The sequence below is a fragment of the Varanus komodoensis genome, unplaced genomic scaffold (genome assembly GCF_004798865.1).
Source record: "Varanus komodoensis strain SLA01 unplaced genomic scaffold, ASM479886v1 scaffold38, whole genome shotgun sequence".
Classification (NCBI taxonomy): Eukaryota; Metazoa; Chordata; class Lepidosauria; order Squamata; family Varanidae; genus Varanus; species Varanus komodoensis.
Genome location: NW_025335909.1, coordinates 3,370,510 through 3,388,363, shown reverse-complemented (window position 1 = coordinate 3,388,363; position 17,854 = coordinate 3,370,510). Strand labels below are relative to the sequence as shown.

Here is a 17,854-nt window from a genome sequence, read left to right as displayed (position 1 = left end):
TGTGTCTGCCAAATCCTGAACAAAATGTGTGGAAATGGTTTTCTCATGTGTCCCTAGCTCAGACAGGCCAGATATGATCACAGTGCTGAACTTTATCTTTTCCCAACCTGGTATCTTCCATACATTTGAACTTCAGCTCCAAGCAAACAAAGCCAACATGGGTAAGAACACTGCAAGTTGTAGTCCAAAGCATTTGGAGAGGTCACTGAGCTGCAGAGAGCTAGTACATGTGTGCATACGCACACACAAAGTCACATTACAAAAGCCAAGGTAATCCACAACATTTCCAAAGGCAAACCTTCTGACCTTACTCCCTTCACAGAGATGGGTTAACAAGGTGAGGTAGAACAGACTATCTCAGCCTCAGTTACCCATTGGCAAACTGAGATGCGGGAGAGGATACACTGTGAAAAGCTGTAAAATGTGAAAGTTGATCTGCTGGCTGTGATCTGGACAGAATTAAATTCTCCATGAGGCACAATTCGGTGAGACAGTGGGAGATTCATGACTGCAATCCCCCTGTGATTACTACCACATGGGTATCTGTATGCTTTGTGCTATAGAATGAAATCCAATCCCAAGCACAGTTGCCATTAGAAGGAAGTGCAGGAGGAGAGCCAATGTCCTTTAGTACATAGAAACACAGAAACAGAGCGAGTCAGAAGGGGTCTCCTGGGCCATCTAGTCTGACCAGCTCCAGCCAGCTCCACTCATGGCATTGATCTGAGTTGGAGAATTAAAAGAATGGGTAAATCTCTCCTACTGAAGGCCATGGTATCATTAAGAGCTTAACATTGGTTGGATTGTGCCCAAAATCCACCCCAAAAGTCTCATCCTACCCTAGCAAGGACAGGTTCCACCAGCTGGATTACAGGTGGCTGACCAATCATCCCCTGGACCTCACCATCTTAGGAAAAGACTGTGGCACACAGGCCAGGAAATGTAAGACAGTGTGTGTGAAAACCCATGGAGGAACCTTCTCCAAAGCTTCCTAGACTGGGGTGGGGAATTTCATTTGGTTTACAACTCCTATCAGCTCTGAGATGGCAATTGTAAGCCAAAACAAGTTGCATGTCCCCATCCCAGCCCCTGCCCCTAACCCTCTGAATCCATATTCGGTATGAAAACAGTAAATAGGATAAATGTAAAGAGAGAAAGAGCTGAACGGGATTTCTCACATGTCCCTCTCAAGATCCCTAAGCCCAACCCTGAGGATGTCAGCTCTCTTCTTGCACAGCCTGGTGGCCTGAACTCCAGCTGCAGTCCTACGCCCAAGTCCTGCTGAACACCCCTGCAGTGGGTAAGCATGCATCTCCCCGTTCCCTCCACAAGGCTTCCATCTCTTGGCAGGAAGCAGAATCCAAGCCTAGGGAAATCAATCCCCACTTGCAACCTACTGTTCATCAGTCAAGTCCCATCAACTCCACTTCCAAACCCATGTGCCTTTCTGACCAAATGTGTAACATTCTGGTAGCTGGCAGTCTGAACCAGCTGATCCTTGATGGCAAGCCAGAGAGGGCAATACAGCTTCTCTTCTTCCAGCCACCCATTGCTCCAGAGGAGAATCGCCCGGTGAGATGAACTGCTGGCCCTCTGCTCTGGACATACCAACCTGTCAGGTGTGGTAAAGGCATCTGTGCTTGTTTGCCTGTCAAGAACGATTGGGCTGACTCTTTTGAACGACCATGATGACTGGAAAGAGGCCAAGTTCCACTGTGAACGTTACGGAATTTCACAACAGCTAACCTTTATTGCCAAAGGGCTAATTGTAAACTCCTCTGTATGTCCCCTTCATGCCTAATTAGGCTTTGTTGTAACAAGATAAAAGACGGGTTTGTATCAGCCGACCGTCTTTTTTCACTTGCTGAATTAAATTTGTGAAAAAGTGAGATTGTTGAGCAAGAGAGAGAGAGAGGCAAGGCATTAATAGACTTTAGAATAAAATCCAGACAGATTCAAATTGATTTCACTGCCAGAAGAAAATTGAGTGCACAGGGAATTAGATTTATGCACTGTCAAATATAACTGCCTGGTGGTATCCATATAGAAAGCTGTTAAAATGGTAATCTTTAGAGATGTATGAAAATTGTGTGTGAATAGACCAATGAACCATCCAGGGGAAGCATGCTTCTTTGGAATGGACCTTACAAGACAGTGTTATTATCATTAATAATGTATTACAATGCAAACATTATGCATTATGGATGTAATTTAATCACAGCATCTAAATGTACAAACAACAGCAAAGGCTTTTGGTAACACTCTCACTCACTCTTTATCTAAGATTGTGCATTAAAAGGAAGAAAAAGTAGTTCCCAACACAGGGGGCTCATGTCAGCTTTTGGAAAGCTTAGGAAAAGAATGATTGGTTCGTGCAATCACAGGAATGGTGGAGAGTAATTTTAAACAAAGATCCAAAGACCTTTTTTTTTTAGTTTTTCCTGCCTGGTATTGAACTATAGGTGTGGTACAGGAAAGGGGCCTCCACATTTGTAACAAAAAACAACTGTGTAGCTGCATTTAGGAATGTAAGTCCGTTAGAAGCTAACTTACGCTTGGTCAGGTGGTTGGTTCATCTAACTCAGAACAAGAAATGAGGGCCAGAGAAGGAAAACTTGTGACTTTAATATGAGCTAACCAACAGACTACAGAGAAGCAAAATCAACCCATTTCCGTTTGGAATGGTTTCGATCTTTCTGAGCCTTTTTGCATTCTTATGTGGGAAAACCTCCGGCTTTTTCTGGGTCTTGTAGAAGTTTCAGCAAGACTGAGTTCTTCCAGTGCCCTCTGCACATTTCCCACAAATTCTAATGTGTACAAATTTGGGAGGGGGAAATAGGAGTGGGAATGGCAGGGAAGGGGGTGGACAATACCTAAGGGCTCTATCCAAGCTTAGTTCTTCACAATGCAAAATTGTGCACCTATTCAGAATCTGGTCTGCTCAAGGGCATTCCAGTTTCTGAAGTGTTACATTCTTCCTGGTCAATGAGTCTAACTGCATCTTTGTTTTCCCAGAGTTCACTGCAACACAGGCGCTGAGTATGTTTGGAAATCTTCATCGCAAAGAGTGAACAGCAGCCAAGAAATAGTCTTTCTCCTGTACCAGCACCACATGGGGAGTGTGGGAAAGAGAAAAGTAGGAAACTAGCCAGTGGGATGGTTGAGCTTAAGCCTTCATGGGCCAGAATGATGCAGTGCTCAGAGCCTTGGATTGGAGCTGAGGAGGTTCAGGTCTTATCATTCCCATTGGACCATGAAGCTCATTTGACTTCAAGCCATTCGTTGCCTCTCAGCCTGACCTCCCTTTCTTCCGCTCTCCTTCTCCCTCTCCCAAGATTTGCCTCTCCCTCTCTCTCAGGCTAGCATGCTTCACAGGGTCATCACGATACAAAAATGGAGAGAAGGGAAGTCCACAACGGAGTTAACTATATTCAGATTTTTATGAATCAGACCAGCAAATTCTGCAGAAGCCCATCTTTTCCTGAGTGGTAAAGTACTGCTAACTCTTTCCTTCTTACAGGGGTAGGGCAGAACTCTGTGTAAATGCACTTTAGCACCAGTACGCATTTTTAAAAGCAGAGTCCTGAATGCTTTCAAATGCAGGGACTGTGACGTGTTTGCATTATTTGTGAGCAGGAGTGGGAGCAAGATCAAAGACACCGAACAATCCATGATGGAATAGATCTAACCATATGTGTACATCTCTACCCATGGCTGTAGTATTCCATTGCACATCATGCACTCATGGGCCCCATCATTTGTGCTACTGGACTTTGGTCAACCTATGAAGAACTTGAAATCAGCAACAGCAACAAAAGAAGAGTGTGATAGCTACTTTGAAGAAAATATGGAATCCAGTGTAATTAACTATGATGGAGCTACTCTTCAGTAGAATTTGGAGTGCTACATATTTTGATTCAAGATCATATTTAAGGACCCTTACAAAGTTTTTAAAAAATCAGGGAAAAAAGCTACCAGGAAGAATATAAAGCAGCAGTTTATACAGGGTGAACTGATTATCAGAGAAGTTGGTATAGATCTTCCAAGCCTAACATCATTCTCCAAAACTAGATTCTCGTGCATATTCCACAAGAGCTGCTTTATACAGTTGATCACAGCTGGATAGAAATGAGTCACATGAGAATTCCAACTTGCTTCAGCATTTCATTTTGCTCAAGCAGATGTGGTTTTGGGCACTGCTGACAGACTTTGCCCTAATATGTCTCCTTAACAGTTTGGAGAGAGAGAGAAAGTTTGATTAAGAAAATCATTAGCAACAAATGCTGGAAGCCATTTACTTCTTTCCAGGGGCAAACCTTTTGAGCATGAATGGAGCTACAGCAAATGAATTCCCAGTATTGTTGCAAAACTGAAGTTCAAGCATGTTTAGGCCATGTTTCTCCATTAGAGAAATGGAGCTCAAAAAGTTGAAGTTGGTTCCTCCAGATGTTTTGGACAACAATCCCAGAAGCTCCAGTTAGCATGGTCAATGGTAGGGATTGTGGGAGCTGTAGTCCATAGTATTATCAGAGCACCAGTTTGACCATTTCATCCTGACCAAAATGCTCCAAGGTTTGCAGCATCCTTCTTTATATGGGTAGTAAAAAGCATTGTGTTGGAGGCTCGTTCAGAAGGAAGACTTGTGACAACTGGACTGAGCTGTATAAATCTAGTAGGGGCGGCCGTATTCCCACACCCAAACATGCCTCTGGAATGGTGCTTACCTCCTGTATGATTCAAACAGAAGGCACTGGAGAGAACTGCAACCTCTCAGCCCAGCAAATGCAGCTTCAGGTGCAAGGACAGAACCCCTAAATGCTGATGCTACCAACACAATAAAATTCTGTGGTCCACTTATCACCATTTTTAGCATGCATGTATGCACATGCACGCACACACACACACACACACAGAAAATGTTTTCCACCACTTGCAACATGACTTCTAATGTCTTAAAAGTCAACACCCTGGCAGGGCTTAGGATAGACTGAGACCTCCAATATCTGAGCCCTCTGTTACATCCTATAGAATGACAGATCCAGCCATTCCTACTTTCAGCAAGATTTCAGGAAATGCCCTGCAAAGATTCATGTTGTTTCTGTTTGAACATTCACTCATTCATCCGTATTTTCGCATACTGCCCCATTCGCCTAGAATGTAAAACCAACACTGAATCACATTTAGATTAAAAAGAAACATATGAAATAAAACTAATCTGGGAAAGACTGTTGGAACAGATACATCTTTAACTCCCTCTTGAAGGTGACAGCCTGGGACATCTGATGCATCGCTCCCAGCAGGCCATTCCACACTTTAGGGGGAACCGCTGAGAAAGTCCTCTGGGTAGTTGACATTAATCTTGCGGAGGCAAACTTCAAAAGATGTCCCCAGAGGACCACAGTGGGCAAGGCAGAACATATGGGGGAAAGGCGTTCCTGAAGGTATTTTGGACCTGAGCCATGGAGAGCTTTAAAGGTATTTACCAGCACCTTGTAAAATCATCCATTATCACCATCCATTTAATGAGAAGCAGTTTATGCTTTCCTAATCTGCAGAGCATCCAAATTCAGAGAGAGAGAAAAGTGGGAGGGGGAGGAGGAGGAGGAGGAGGAAAGATCACACACCATTTGTCACCACATTAGTGATAATTCACAAAGAAATGTTAGCTCTTGGAGGCAAAGCTGATGGGCAGAAGGGAAGAATGTTATTGACTCTGACAGATTGCTGATGGCATATACACTCCCTGGATCAGAAACAGAGCTGCATTTAGACAAGTTTAACACAAAACAGGGAGGGCAGGAGGGGAAAAGGAAAGAGTCTTGCCTGCTTGCTTGTTCATTAAATTTGTATAAAAATCGGTATAAAAGCTGCCTATTAGCATAATGCCTTCCTTCCTTGGCATTGTTTAATTTTCTTTTCACCTCTTCAGGTATCTAGCTTTTGTTTGTTCCTTGGAAAACTCTGCCATTTGAGGCTGTCAGTTTCGAGATGTAACGTGTGCTTCAGGATTCCGTTAAGGACCCTGATCTTGAACTAGGGTCGGGTAGGGGCAGGTTTCTCAGGAGGTACGGCAGAAAGAGACCAGCACCAGGGACAGCTCCAGGTGGTGCTGGGGCTCTGCACCAAATAGGGTTGCTTCAATTCAACCAGAGCAAAACAGAAACTTCAACAGGAGCCTCCTGATCTGGCTAGCTCAACCTCTGCATTGACTGAGATATCGATCCTTAAAGAGGCCTGGCTTGCTTCAGCTGCTCTCAACTGTCCTGACTTGGGACTGGTTGCAGCATGCCAAGGTGCTCATGAGCTGGGCACTCAGAGCAATCAGCTGCAGCTTCAAGAACTGGAGATTAAAAATGATTAAAACCCACCAAGTTGGCAGCATGGATGCTATCCTTACATGCGCATAAATGCAGTTCATTGCTAGAAAGGGATGCAGGCACCCCTAACAGCAGCACAAGGTCCTGGCACAGTAAAAGATGTGGTGGTAGGGTGTCCATCTGGCCTCCTTTAAAAGAGGACTGTCTTCTCTTTAAAGAACTGCCACAAGATGGTCCTGTAGTTGAATGGCCTACATTCGACATTCAGTCCTGTCCAATTTCAATTTAAAGATCAAGAACCTTAAAAGATCCTACCCATTCACAGCTACCATCTGAACAACAGCCCAAACAGATGCTGTCTTACACAATAGGGTGAGATGTATTGCATTGCTATTTCAACTATAGTAGTTATTTCTAAATGTGAATGTATGCATATGAAACCACATATATGTCTTTTATGCATACATGTCCCATTTTTCTCCGTTAGGGTCTCCTTTTTGCTGATTCCGCCTTGGGCACCCTCTAGAAAAGTCGCATACCAAAATATGATGGTCCAAGCTGAGAAGCAGCAGATGTGGTTATTGCAATACAGCAGTCCTTCAATAAATCTCTGTGTTCAGTTCAACCAAAGACAATATTTGCAATGAATCGGTAATAATGACCCACCTGTTTCCTTCTCTCCCTGGCCTCCACAAAGGAATCTGGCAAAAGTCAGCCAGGACAGGAAGTGGATTGCTTAGAGCTAGGGAGATCACAAGGGGTCCTAACCCACATGTGTAGAGGGTGACATGTGCTATGATGCCAGCCACCTGGCCAAGGAGGTGGGGAACACATGCTTGGTCCTTGCTGCACTTGAGAAGCATTGTGTTCTATACTGCACCTGGAGGGAGAGCGGTGCATTAAATCACTCCATTCATTCTTTCTCCCAGGTGTCCTTTTCCTTCCACCTTTGAAATGTGAAACCTCTCCCCACAGCTTGCTTCTTGCTGCAGACAGAATTGCCAAGGGAATCCAAGCAACTTCCAAAACAAACATACCCCGATTTCTGATTCAGCCAGCATGTAGCAGAGGTGGTTGAAAACTAGAAGGCGGGGAGGGGGGTGTCAAGGCAGGAGCCATGGGAGTGAATTTGTTGCTGCCAGGTTCGATTGGAGGAAAGATGTTTTCCAGGACTTCACAGGGTGCTGTGCAGCAAGGAGCCCTGTGAAATGGGGGAAGAGAATGACAGGGCTTGCCGGGTTCTAAGCAGCAAACGACTGCATTCTGAATCATGAATGTGAGTTGTGGCCTGTAAATCAATGGTACTGCCAAGATAGAGTGGGTGTAATCTCAGTATATGAGGAAGCCCAATGACTCTGCTGAGCTGCCTTCTCCTCTCTGAACCCTGCCTAGCTGCCCAGACCATCACCTGAAGCTCTGCATCACTTACCTCCACATCTGGATGTTTGGCAACAGGCTCCCAGGGGTAGGATCCCTTCCCACCTGTAGAACCCCACGATGAAGCGTGTCCACCTGACAGTGATGGCATGATCTTTCTGCTGCGAGGCCCAGCTTCCCCTTTTCTCTGGGGCTTAGTATGCATCCAGTTGTTCAGAACAACCCAGCAGTGCAGGAAGCAACTCTGTAGAAGCTGAGAATGGATGCACCAGGCCTGGACCTGCATGGGATTATGACAAGGATGACATTTTATGCTTTACATGTTTTCCTCTTGCAAGGAACCCAGGGTGGTTTATATGATCCTTTTCCTCTCCATTTTAATCCCACAACAGTCTTGAGAAGTAGGTTTGGATGAAAGTCTGCGACTAGCCCCAACTCATTCAATGAGTTGTATGGCTGAGCAGGGACTAGATCCCAGATCTCCTGAGTCCCAGTCCAGCATTCTAACCACCACACCATACTGGCTTTACGTCTCTGCTTTCTTCAACCCCAGTGCATTGTTTCCTCCTGCCGAAGACCATGAGAGTTGAGCCTCAACAAGCTGGTCCTTCTCCCCTGTTGGTGAGATTGCACAAAGCAATCTGAGCTTTCCATACAACCTGCACTCCTTGCCTTTCCTCAGCGGTGGCCCCTTGTGACTTGCGATAGCTGAAATTAGCCACCAGTTCACCCCTGTAAATCTTGGATGATGGTTCCCTCTTCATCTGCATGTGAGCTTTTGCATGGTTTACTGCAAACACGGGAACACTGAGGATGGCTTCTGGATGGTTTGCATCATGGATGCTTTGGGAATGGACTGCCCCCTCTATGTGCTGACCCATAGTAATCTTAAAGTTGTGCCTCCATTCAATAAAGGCATGGGCATATTTTCCCCCACCCAAACCCATAAACTTGGCCTCAGAGGGCACCCACATTAATCGGCCTTGAATGAACCAATTTGTTTCCTTCCCCCCGTGTTGATGTTTGGGCTCTCCACTTCACATACCAGAGGAAAGGTTAATGCCATCTTAATTGGTGTTGGCCTTTGCTGAGTTAAAGGTTAACAGCTGCCTCCCATATGTTAATCCAAACTTGAAAATCTGCCAATGGGCTGTGCATGTTTCAAGGGTTAAAGAAAAAATATAGGCCTGGTTCTCCTCCGTCCTAAAACACCAGTAAAGGCCGTAGCAAGAATATTTGGGATGTATTGAATAGAAAGGCCCAGGGAATGCCTCATGCTCATTCTGAAGCTGGTTTTCTAACTGTTAGACCATTTATAACAGCTCAAAGTGAAGCCCTGCAGTTTAGGAAGGGTCATGATTTCCCAGCTGAACCTGCTGCAATGTTAAGAAATCCTTTGGTGGACCTTCTGCAGATATTCCTGCCCCTGGAGGCTCATCTGTGAAGTGACCCACTGGGTGATTGACAATTTAGGCCATGTTCAGTGGAGTTGTATGGGGCAATGAGGCCTTTGGAAACAAAGTCTGAAGGGAAAGTGTCAGACATGTTTCGCTCAGGGAAAGGTTGTCCAAGGAGAGACCTGATAGCTATCTTCAGATATCTGAAAGGCTGTCATGCAAAAGATGGGGCAGCCTTGTCCCTTCTTGCTCCAGAGGGTAGAACCAGTGTGTGGAAGCTAGAAAGCAGCCAAGATCAGGTAAATACCCAGAGAAATAGGTAAGAGCTCTTTACCATAGAAGAGGTTTCCACACAGGGTGGGAGGTTCTCCTTCACTGAAGGAATTTAATCAGAAGCTGAATGGCCAACCATCAGGAATCCTTGACTTGCATCCTGCATCAAAGATACATCAAATAAGGGGTTAGTCTAGATGACGTCTCAGATCCCTTCCAAGGTAAGTGTACATTGGCCTACTTCCTTATTTTCTTTCTAAAGAGGGCAGGGGTCCCAAGCCCTGAAAAAGCTTTTGATTTCTTTTTACCGAGGAAGCAAATGCCAAAAATGCTATTTTAAGCAGCTTTCTTTATCTGTAGGTCAGTGCTCAGCTCGACCCAACTGTCCAGAGAAGTTTGGCAGAAGAGGAACTCGGTCACAGCTGCATCAGCTGTGTCATCTAAAGAGGCAGGAAGACAACTCTATAGCTCGACAGCACAGAACCTCCTCCACAAACGAGACCTGGCACATTCCGACTGCAGAAAAAACCCTTTTGGCAATTTGATTTTGTTCTTTCTTTTATTGTATGCCTTTTGGAGAAAACCTATCCCATTCTTTTTTTGACACAAACAGATGATTCCTCCAGTGGAGAGACAATTCTCTGCCAGATTCAGGCATGCGCCGACAGGAATTACATCTCCTAATTACCATCTGGCTGGCGCCTGGAATGTTCACAGTATTATTATTATTATTTTCCACCAGTTGCTAAATAAGTTAATCACTTCTTGAACAAGGAAATCGGCGGATGCCTTTGAGGCTTTGTTAACATAGCCTCTAAGCCAGCTTTACCCTACCTTCTAATCCTCTTTAAGACAGTATGAGGCACTGAAGTACCCTATAATCAGTTTTTAAGGTTAGAGACAATATCCCCACTCAAGCTGGTTGCCCAGAGCAACGGTGCAGGAACTGAATAATATTTGCAATGAGATTGGATTACTTGCCTTGTTTATTCATTCTCATATATATATATATATATATATATATATATATATATATATATTCACACTCCCATATGCTGTCCTTGCAGGAGTTAAGATTTAGCATGCCACGTCATAAAGCAAGAATATGAGGCAGAGCAGAATTTATGGGGGTGGCAGGGTGTGTGGGGGGTGATTTCTCAGACAGTTTTCAGAAATTAATCTGTCATTGCACCAATCCCTTTTACTCTGTCCCGTGCAACTCTCGACAGACATGACAGTTCAAAAATATTCCAGGAGTCAATCACATCTGCAGCCTTGACCTGGGTGTCATGGTTGGGAGACAAGCTATCATGTGTTAAATAGATCCTGCAAGTGAGATCTTTTCTTCGGAGGAGGCATGATAAAAAAAATTAAGGTAGCATACCAGGTTCACTCATCAATAGCAATTAATCATTTAGAAAACAAAGGCAGCTTGGTTGGGCTACATGAAACTCCAAATGCACATCTGGGCAACACCTTTATGAGAATGTATTCAAATGGGGTGCAAGTGCTGAGGTTCTCCAGCTGCTACAAAGAGCAGAAGACAGGAAACGCAGCATCAAGGCTTTCTATGTTGCTTCCCATTGCAGACAGGTCTTCAAATCACGATTCAGAGTAAGTATTCTTGTTTATGCAAAAATATACAGACAAGCCAGTCTTGCTTCGATAAAACACCCCATGGAAAGAAAATTGATGCCAGACTCATGGAAAATAGTTACAGCCCTTCTGCTCAGGTTGGCCATGCTAGAGCTGATCCTTAGTGGGGCGAGTTCTTAGGCAGGTAACATCTTTCACCAGTGTGCTAGTTTATGTTGCTCCTCTCTCCTTCTTTGACACTCAACCCCGGAGTCTGCAAACTCTAGTCCCTCCTTCCTCTTCTTCTGCTTTAGTATCCTTGTCTGCACAGTTTCAGAATAACTTTAGACCTCTGCAAAGTATCCCCACCTACCTCATCTGCTGTAGCCCTCAAACATCAACCATTTTGACCAGCCTCTCTCCATCTTCATTAGAGTTTGAATCCAATCTTGTGCTTGTTGACATGATTCTGTGGAGGTGATGGGAAACTCCCTAACAGATGGGAAGCCCCATATACTGAATTAGTCCCGTGGTCCATTCAACTCAATATACCCTACATCAACTGGCAGTGGCTCAGCAGGGTTTGAGATATGGGTCTTCTTGGTCCTACTAAGGATTCTTGGGACTGAACCCAAGGCAACTGCTCTGTGTCTCTGGTGTAGGGGGTGTGTGTGGGGGTGGGGGGGCACATAAATTAGGCCAAGTGCTGTGACCATATATCAGACTCAGTCTGGACTGCAAGTTGAGTTCAACTATCTTGACTAGGGGTTGGGTTGGGGCTCTGCAGGTGTCAGATTGCACCTGAGATGTTGGGACAAAGAAGCCACGGTGGACCCAACCTCACACTCCATCTCTGAAAACAAAGAGGTTGGTTGCTACCCTTTTGAGGTACACTGTCCCCCAAGATTACCTGGCAGAAAAGCGCTTGGTCAGGCAGAAGATAGAATATAAACACAACAGTTCCTACAAGACCTCATGAGAGCTCAACTGCATCTCACAAAATCTTCTACTGGAGCTTACAAGGCCTAGCTAAGTTCCTCTTTCTTCTGGCTGAAGATTCTGCCATTAATAGCTGAACACGATCTACAAAGACACATGGCAATCAAAGAGAGCCATGGTGGCCCTTAAGCAAAAGAACTCAGTAAGTACTATTACTAGCACCATAACATAGTCCCTGGCAGGGCTCATGTAGCTCCTTTGCCGAACCTGCTGCCCTAGTCTATCTTCATGGAACCCTTACAAATCTCTCTTGGAACAAATAAATAGCCCATTATTGCTAGTGAGACATCATCAAAGTGGCGAGCCTGGGTTCATCTGTCTGCTGTGGGGGGGAGCTTGTAATATCAAGCTCGCGCCAAGGAGCTTATAAGAAACATACAAATAGTTCTGAGTAATCCACTCCTAGTGCAATCAGTGCCAACTTGCCAGCAGAAGGCAGTGAGACATAGGTCCAAGCTGAAGAGGGAATAGTTCAAGGAGAAGAGGAGGACTGTGCTGACTGTAGGTCTTACCATTATTTATCTTCTTTACAGTAGGAAAGACACGGCTCCATGTTCAAGCAGATTTCAGAGTAAACACTAAAAAAGACGGAGCAGATGTTGTTGTGCTATGCCATCTAGTTTTCTCTGACTTATGGCAACCCTATAAATGCATGCCCTCCAAAATGCCTTGTCCTTCACAGCCCAGCCCAGCCCAGCCCAGCCCAGCCCAGCGCTTGTGAACTCAAGGCTGTGGCTTCTTTCATGAATTGATGTGTGTCGTAGTCGGTCTCCCTCCTCCTCTTCTGGCATCAGCTTTCCCTAGCATGTCTCTCCTTCCTCTCCAGTGGGATGAAACAGTTAGAAGAATGAAGAATACAAAGAACGCACTAGAAACAGGATAACGTTGGACCTATGACTGTTCAGAAAGGAAGGTGCCTGCAAGAAAGATGTCCTCAGTAGGTGCCGTTAACAGCACTGGGTCAGAGCCTGATGACCTCCAGGGGAGTTTCAAAGGAAATTCCATTGAAATGAAGCCATCATCTTGGAGGCTCTTCTGACACACTAGGTTTGGTCCACTGGAACCACCAGGAGAACCTCACCTTACGACTTCAGTGAGAAGGTAGGTTGGCAGGGGAGAAGGAGCTCCCTCGGGTATCCTGGCCCAATTTGTTCAGAACTTTGTACATTTGTACCCTTGGGAAAGGGACCTTCACATGACTCCCCTCTCACTGAGTCTGTCTTCCCACTGCCATTGTCACCAGTTCCTCCTCAACCTCTTTCACGCCATTGCCTGCCGGCTGCTTCCTTTCCAAGCTGAGTGCCGTGGAGCCAGGAAGCCATGCCCTCTCCTGGACCTCCTTCTCACCACCTCCACTGTCTGCTCCACAGTGAGAGACAGGTGACCAGCAGGTTGCAGCGGTGAAAAGGAGCAGCAAGTCTGTGCAGATTCGACAATCCCATATATCCCTTCAGCCAAACCCCATTTTGCCTTCTCTCCCTAAGAGTACAATCCTATACATACCTGCTCAAGATGGAAGCTCCGCTGAATTCAATGGTTCTCCTGAGTGGACATTATGAGGTTACACTCTCAGTTCACCTTGATGGGAAAATCCCACCAACATACTCCTCCCGTGGCATCTGGTGCCTCCCCACCCAGAAATAAGTCCTATTGCGTTCTGTGGGATTTACCCTCTGGCAAGGGTGAATAGGATTGCAGCCCTCAAATTCTATTAATTCAGCCTTCAATTAATTGATGCTTTTCATTTCCGTACAGTTCTAGCTATTACACAACATCAGAGACCTACTGTTGAAGGTTATTTTTCCCTGTCTTTTATTAGCTTGAAAGAAACAAATATGTAAGCAATGACCAAACAGATCAGACCAGATAACTGGATCAACAGGTAACTATGCTATTCATTGTAGATTTGTATTCCAAACGAGGGAAGTTATGTCATGGAACGTGGGTAAGCAGCATGGCTGCAATGAGCCATTAATTTGGTGTTGGGATGCAAGAAATTGCATGCTACCTTCTTGTGGAGAGGAAGATTGTGATTCTACCTTCTTGTGGACAAAAAAGGCAGGATTCCACATGTGGATTTGAGGCTGGATTGTGCTGAGGCCCCTGCAAGGCATCGCAGGTGTCTGGTTTCCCATGAAGTCCTCCATTGCTTCACCCAAAGAGGAAGTAGCGAAGTGGGAAAATGACAAGCCAAGCACCCACTATTCCCTCGTTAGGCTCTAGGTGGCAATGTGGTAACACCACAGCTTCTCACTGCCAAAGAATGGATAAATTAAGCCTTGAGTGTCTGGACTCCTTCATATTATCCTTTCTACTGAAATCATTTTCCTGGCCTACTTTTCTCCCCTCTTTTCCTTTTTTTTTTCATCCCAAGAAATTATTTATCATCAGAGACTGTGGGCATGCAAAGAAACATCCATCAGAGGATAAATTTGTTTATCTGAGGCATTTCATTAGGTGCCTTAGGTAAAATGACATAATCACCTCCTGCAGAATACTTTTTTTGACTGAGCAAACACTGTCCTTGAACAAACTTCGCAAAGAGGTCTGTCAGAAGCAATTGCTACTAATAGGAGACCCGAGTACACAGAAGGAGCCAAGGAATAGCTGTGGCAGATGTGGATTGCTCAGCTGGAGGGTACGATGGTGGCTGCTGTATTTTACTGAAACACAGCAGGGCTGGTACCAGCACCCAGCCCCTGCAAGGAACTGCGTAGGTCCAAGAAACCCATAAGGATAATCTTCTGCCCTTGACTAACCCATGAGAGCTTCCTGGGAGGAATCCCCATGCAACAGTGGGGATCTGTGAGGAATCCATTCTGCGGGTGAGAATCCATTTGATTCCCAGGGCTCAGCTGCCTGGACTCCATGAGTCCTAGTTCCTGGCATGCAGGCCCAGCAGTTGTGTGGTGGAATCAAGCCCCACATTCTGTGCAAGCAGCATCCTTCTTTGGCATCATGTGAAGCAGTCCTTTTTTGTGCTGCTGCGTGTGATTGGAAGAAGGTTGTTCACACGGTGGTCCCCAGGAATGGAGCTTCCTCCCCCTGCTGCCGTAAAAAAACTTAGAAGCACCACATGTGATGTGGAAGAAGCTTGCCTGTTGCACAACCGTCTTTCCTTGAGCATGCACAGACTCCGTCTTGGCTCAGCTAGCTTTCCAAGACAGGGCTGAGCACGAGAGAAAGTTCACTAATGCACAGATCCTGCAAGCTTCGATGCACCCCTAGGTATAGTCTGGGAGCAGCAGCAACGGCAACAACAAACCAGCTCTGGACTGCAGCTCCTTCATTAGATTGTTCTTCTGGTAACTGTCAGACACAAGCAGCTCAGAGGGACCAAACATGGCCCTCCCCTAACTCTGCTGGCTTCCCACTGCTTCATGGTCAGGCTGGCCCTGCACGTCTTGTAGAAAAGATGAGAAAAACCAGCCTGGATACGTTTATGTAAATGCAGAGTGTAATAGAGCTCATTTGCATCTGGCAGCAACCCACATTTATCCTCATGTTTGAAAGAACAATTTGCTGTAATGGGCAGCTCCTATTAAATCTGTGTACAAGTTTCCTTATGATGTCTTGTGGTATGCACATATTCTTCTTATTTTTAATCTGCATTTTACATATAGCAAAATCACACTGAGCAATAGCATCTGCCTGAGGTTACCCAGCAAGGCTGTTCTTATTATGCATATTAATATTTTTCAGTTGTTTATTAGATTAGTACCATCTGCCCTGGTAAGAAGCACAGAGCTAAAAGTATGTTCTGTAGACCATTTAGACTAAATCGGCAACAGGTGTCTCTCCAGCCTGTGCTTCAGGGTTAGGGAATTTTGGGAGGCCTAAAGGCATGTTCTGGTGCAGGGGCCCTTCTGTGTAGCCACTCCTCCCCTCCACACATGTGTCATGAACATATCACTCCAGCAGATGCAAACAGACGGCTTTGGAAATTCAGCCCTTTATTTGAACTAGGCAGGTTTTTTGCAAGGAAGGGTGCTTCAAAAGAAGGTTGTTCTCAAGGAACATCAAGAAAAGTAAGATGCCTTCCAGCTCTGTGAGAGCAGCTCTTGCTCATCTGAGCAGTCAATTCCAAACTGAAGACACTCCCCCAACCTTCTTTCCCAAAAAGCTTGAGTCCACCCTCAGGGAGGTTCATGCTGCTGATCAGCAGGAAGCCAGATGTGACTTAGATGGCCCACTCTCCTGCCTTGGATGGCTGAATTTATACCTTTCTACTGTGTCTGCCCCTTAAGCTGAGGCAGTTTGGTTCTCAGCAGCACCCTGTCAAAGCTCACTCATTTACCTTGACATTTCTCTGCCACATTCCAAGCCCTCTCCTTCTCCATCTAGTTCACATTTCGAGTCTAAAATTTCTACTAGGAATGTTTCATTCTGAGAGAAATGGGCCCCATCTCCATCCCATGATGCAAAAACTAAAATGGCAGCTGCAGAGTGCCCAAAGGGTCAAAATCAGTTGCTTTCATACCAGTTTGACCCCTTAGAGTCAAAAAGGTTGTGATGGCTTCAAAATGGCCAGCAGTCACATGTGGCCCATGGGCCGCCAACATCCATTGGTTGACTCTCTTCCTGTTTTACTATGTCCTCTGGTATGTTTAGTCACCTCCTTGTCTTACCTGAGCCTGGTGCTCAGCAATATGACCAAGGGGAAAGCCAGGGAGGGATGGAAGCCCCTCCTGATGGATTTCAGAGTTAGGGATTTCTACTAAGATCATACCGAAAAGGCATCTCCACACCCTGCCCACACCCCAAAATGCCAACGCATGAAGGAGGAGCAATTATGCAAAGCATGCTACGCAGGAATGATGGAATCAAACATGTCACTCAGGAGGACCACAATGTATGCTCTGTCCTCCAAGACCATAGGGGACAAAAATGACACATTTACATTTAGCAGTGTCAGAGGTCTCTGTGATGGATCAAAGCAGTCCGCAGCAGGCTGACATTTTCCAGGCTGCATGGATTCCATGATTTTTTCTTCCTAGAACTGTATGCAAAGTGAGCCATACAAACTTACGGAAGTTGCCAGAAATTTTTGCTAATGCAAAGTAGGCTCATGTTTATGCCGTTTTATAAGATGTGTCCTAGGCAGTTGGTTTTTAATGGAAATAGCTTTTTATTGTTATTTTTGATTGAAAATCATTCTTATGGATTTTTATTGAGTAAATATTTATTGCATGTTTCTATATTGGCAATCTTGTTTTAATGGACCTTTTACTGAGTGTGTATTGATGAAATTCTTAGCGCAAGACTTCTGTGCGCATTACCTTGTGGCTGGGCCATCCTCGTGGGAGGCCTAGGAAAAAATTTTTCATAAATAAATAGGACAGATCTCTCAGTTTTGCTTCCCCCACATTCCATTTTTAAAAACAAAGTAATCTTAGATTCTTTCCATCCTATATGTGAATACAATAATAAAATGTTATTGTTACCACCATGGATTATAACAAAACAAAAGAAAATGAGCTAAACATATGATCATAAAATATGCTATCATAAAAGCAACAAAGACAGATAAATAACAATAGTGTGTAACCAGTCAAACTTACTTAAACCTCTTCTTGGAGAGCAGAAGAATTGGCTTATTCTTTACTTAGAATAAGAGCAAAGTCCACCTTGATGAAGCCTAGAATCATCTTAGAAGATGATGTAAACAAAGAGATGAGAAGCAATTTATGAAGGAATTTGCAAATTTGGGTAAATTCTTATTTTTAAAAAGGCACTGACATCCTCACCCATCCCTGTGTGCAACAAAGACAGACTGGGGTACCTTTGAATGATATACTCAAGATGCAGGTGCTACAACAGATCGTAAATTTAGTGCGGGGAGGAAGGCAGGGTTCAGGATCCCTCCTGAGGACATGTCCACAAGCAGAAAAGGCAGCCCAGAATAAGACCTTGTGT

The 17,854-nt window shown here is 44.9% G+C and overlaps 1 long non-coding RNA gene across 12 annotated transcripts in view; it reads right to left on the bottom strand.

Annotated features, from left to right (window-relative positions):
• The window catches only part of LOC123028690, a 78,314-nt gene that overhangs the window by 34,942 nt on the left and 25,518 nt on the right, over positions 1–17,854 (bottom strand). For all 12 annotated transcript variants that reach the window (XR_006415736.1, XR_006415739.1, XR_006415743.1 and 9 more), the window contains 4 exons: positions 17,500–17,586; positions 12,451–12,516; positions 9,426–9,524; positions 7,747–7,974 (listed from right to left, as the gene is read on the bottom strand). This is a non-coding gene — a long non-coding RNA (uncharacterized LOC123028690). The remainder of the gene's footprint in view (positions 1–7,746; positions 7,975–9,425; positions 9,525–12,450; positions 12,517–17,499; positions 17,587–17,854) is intronic.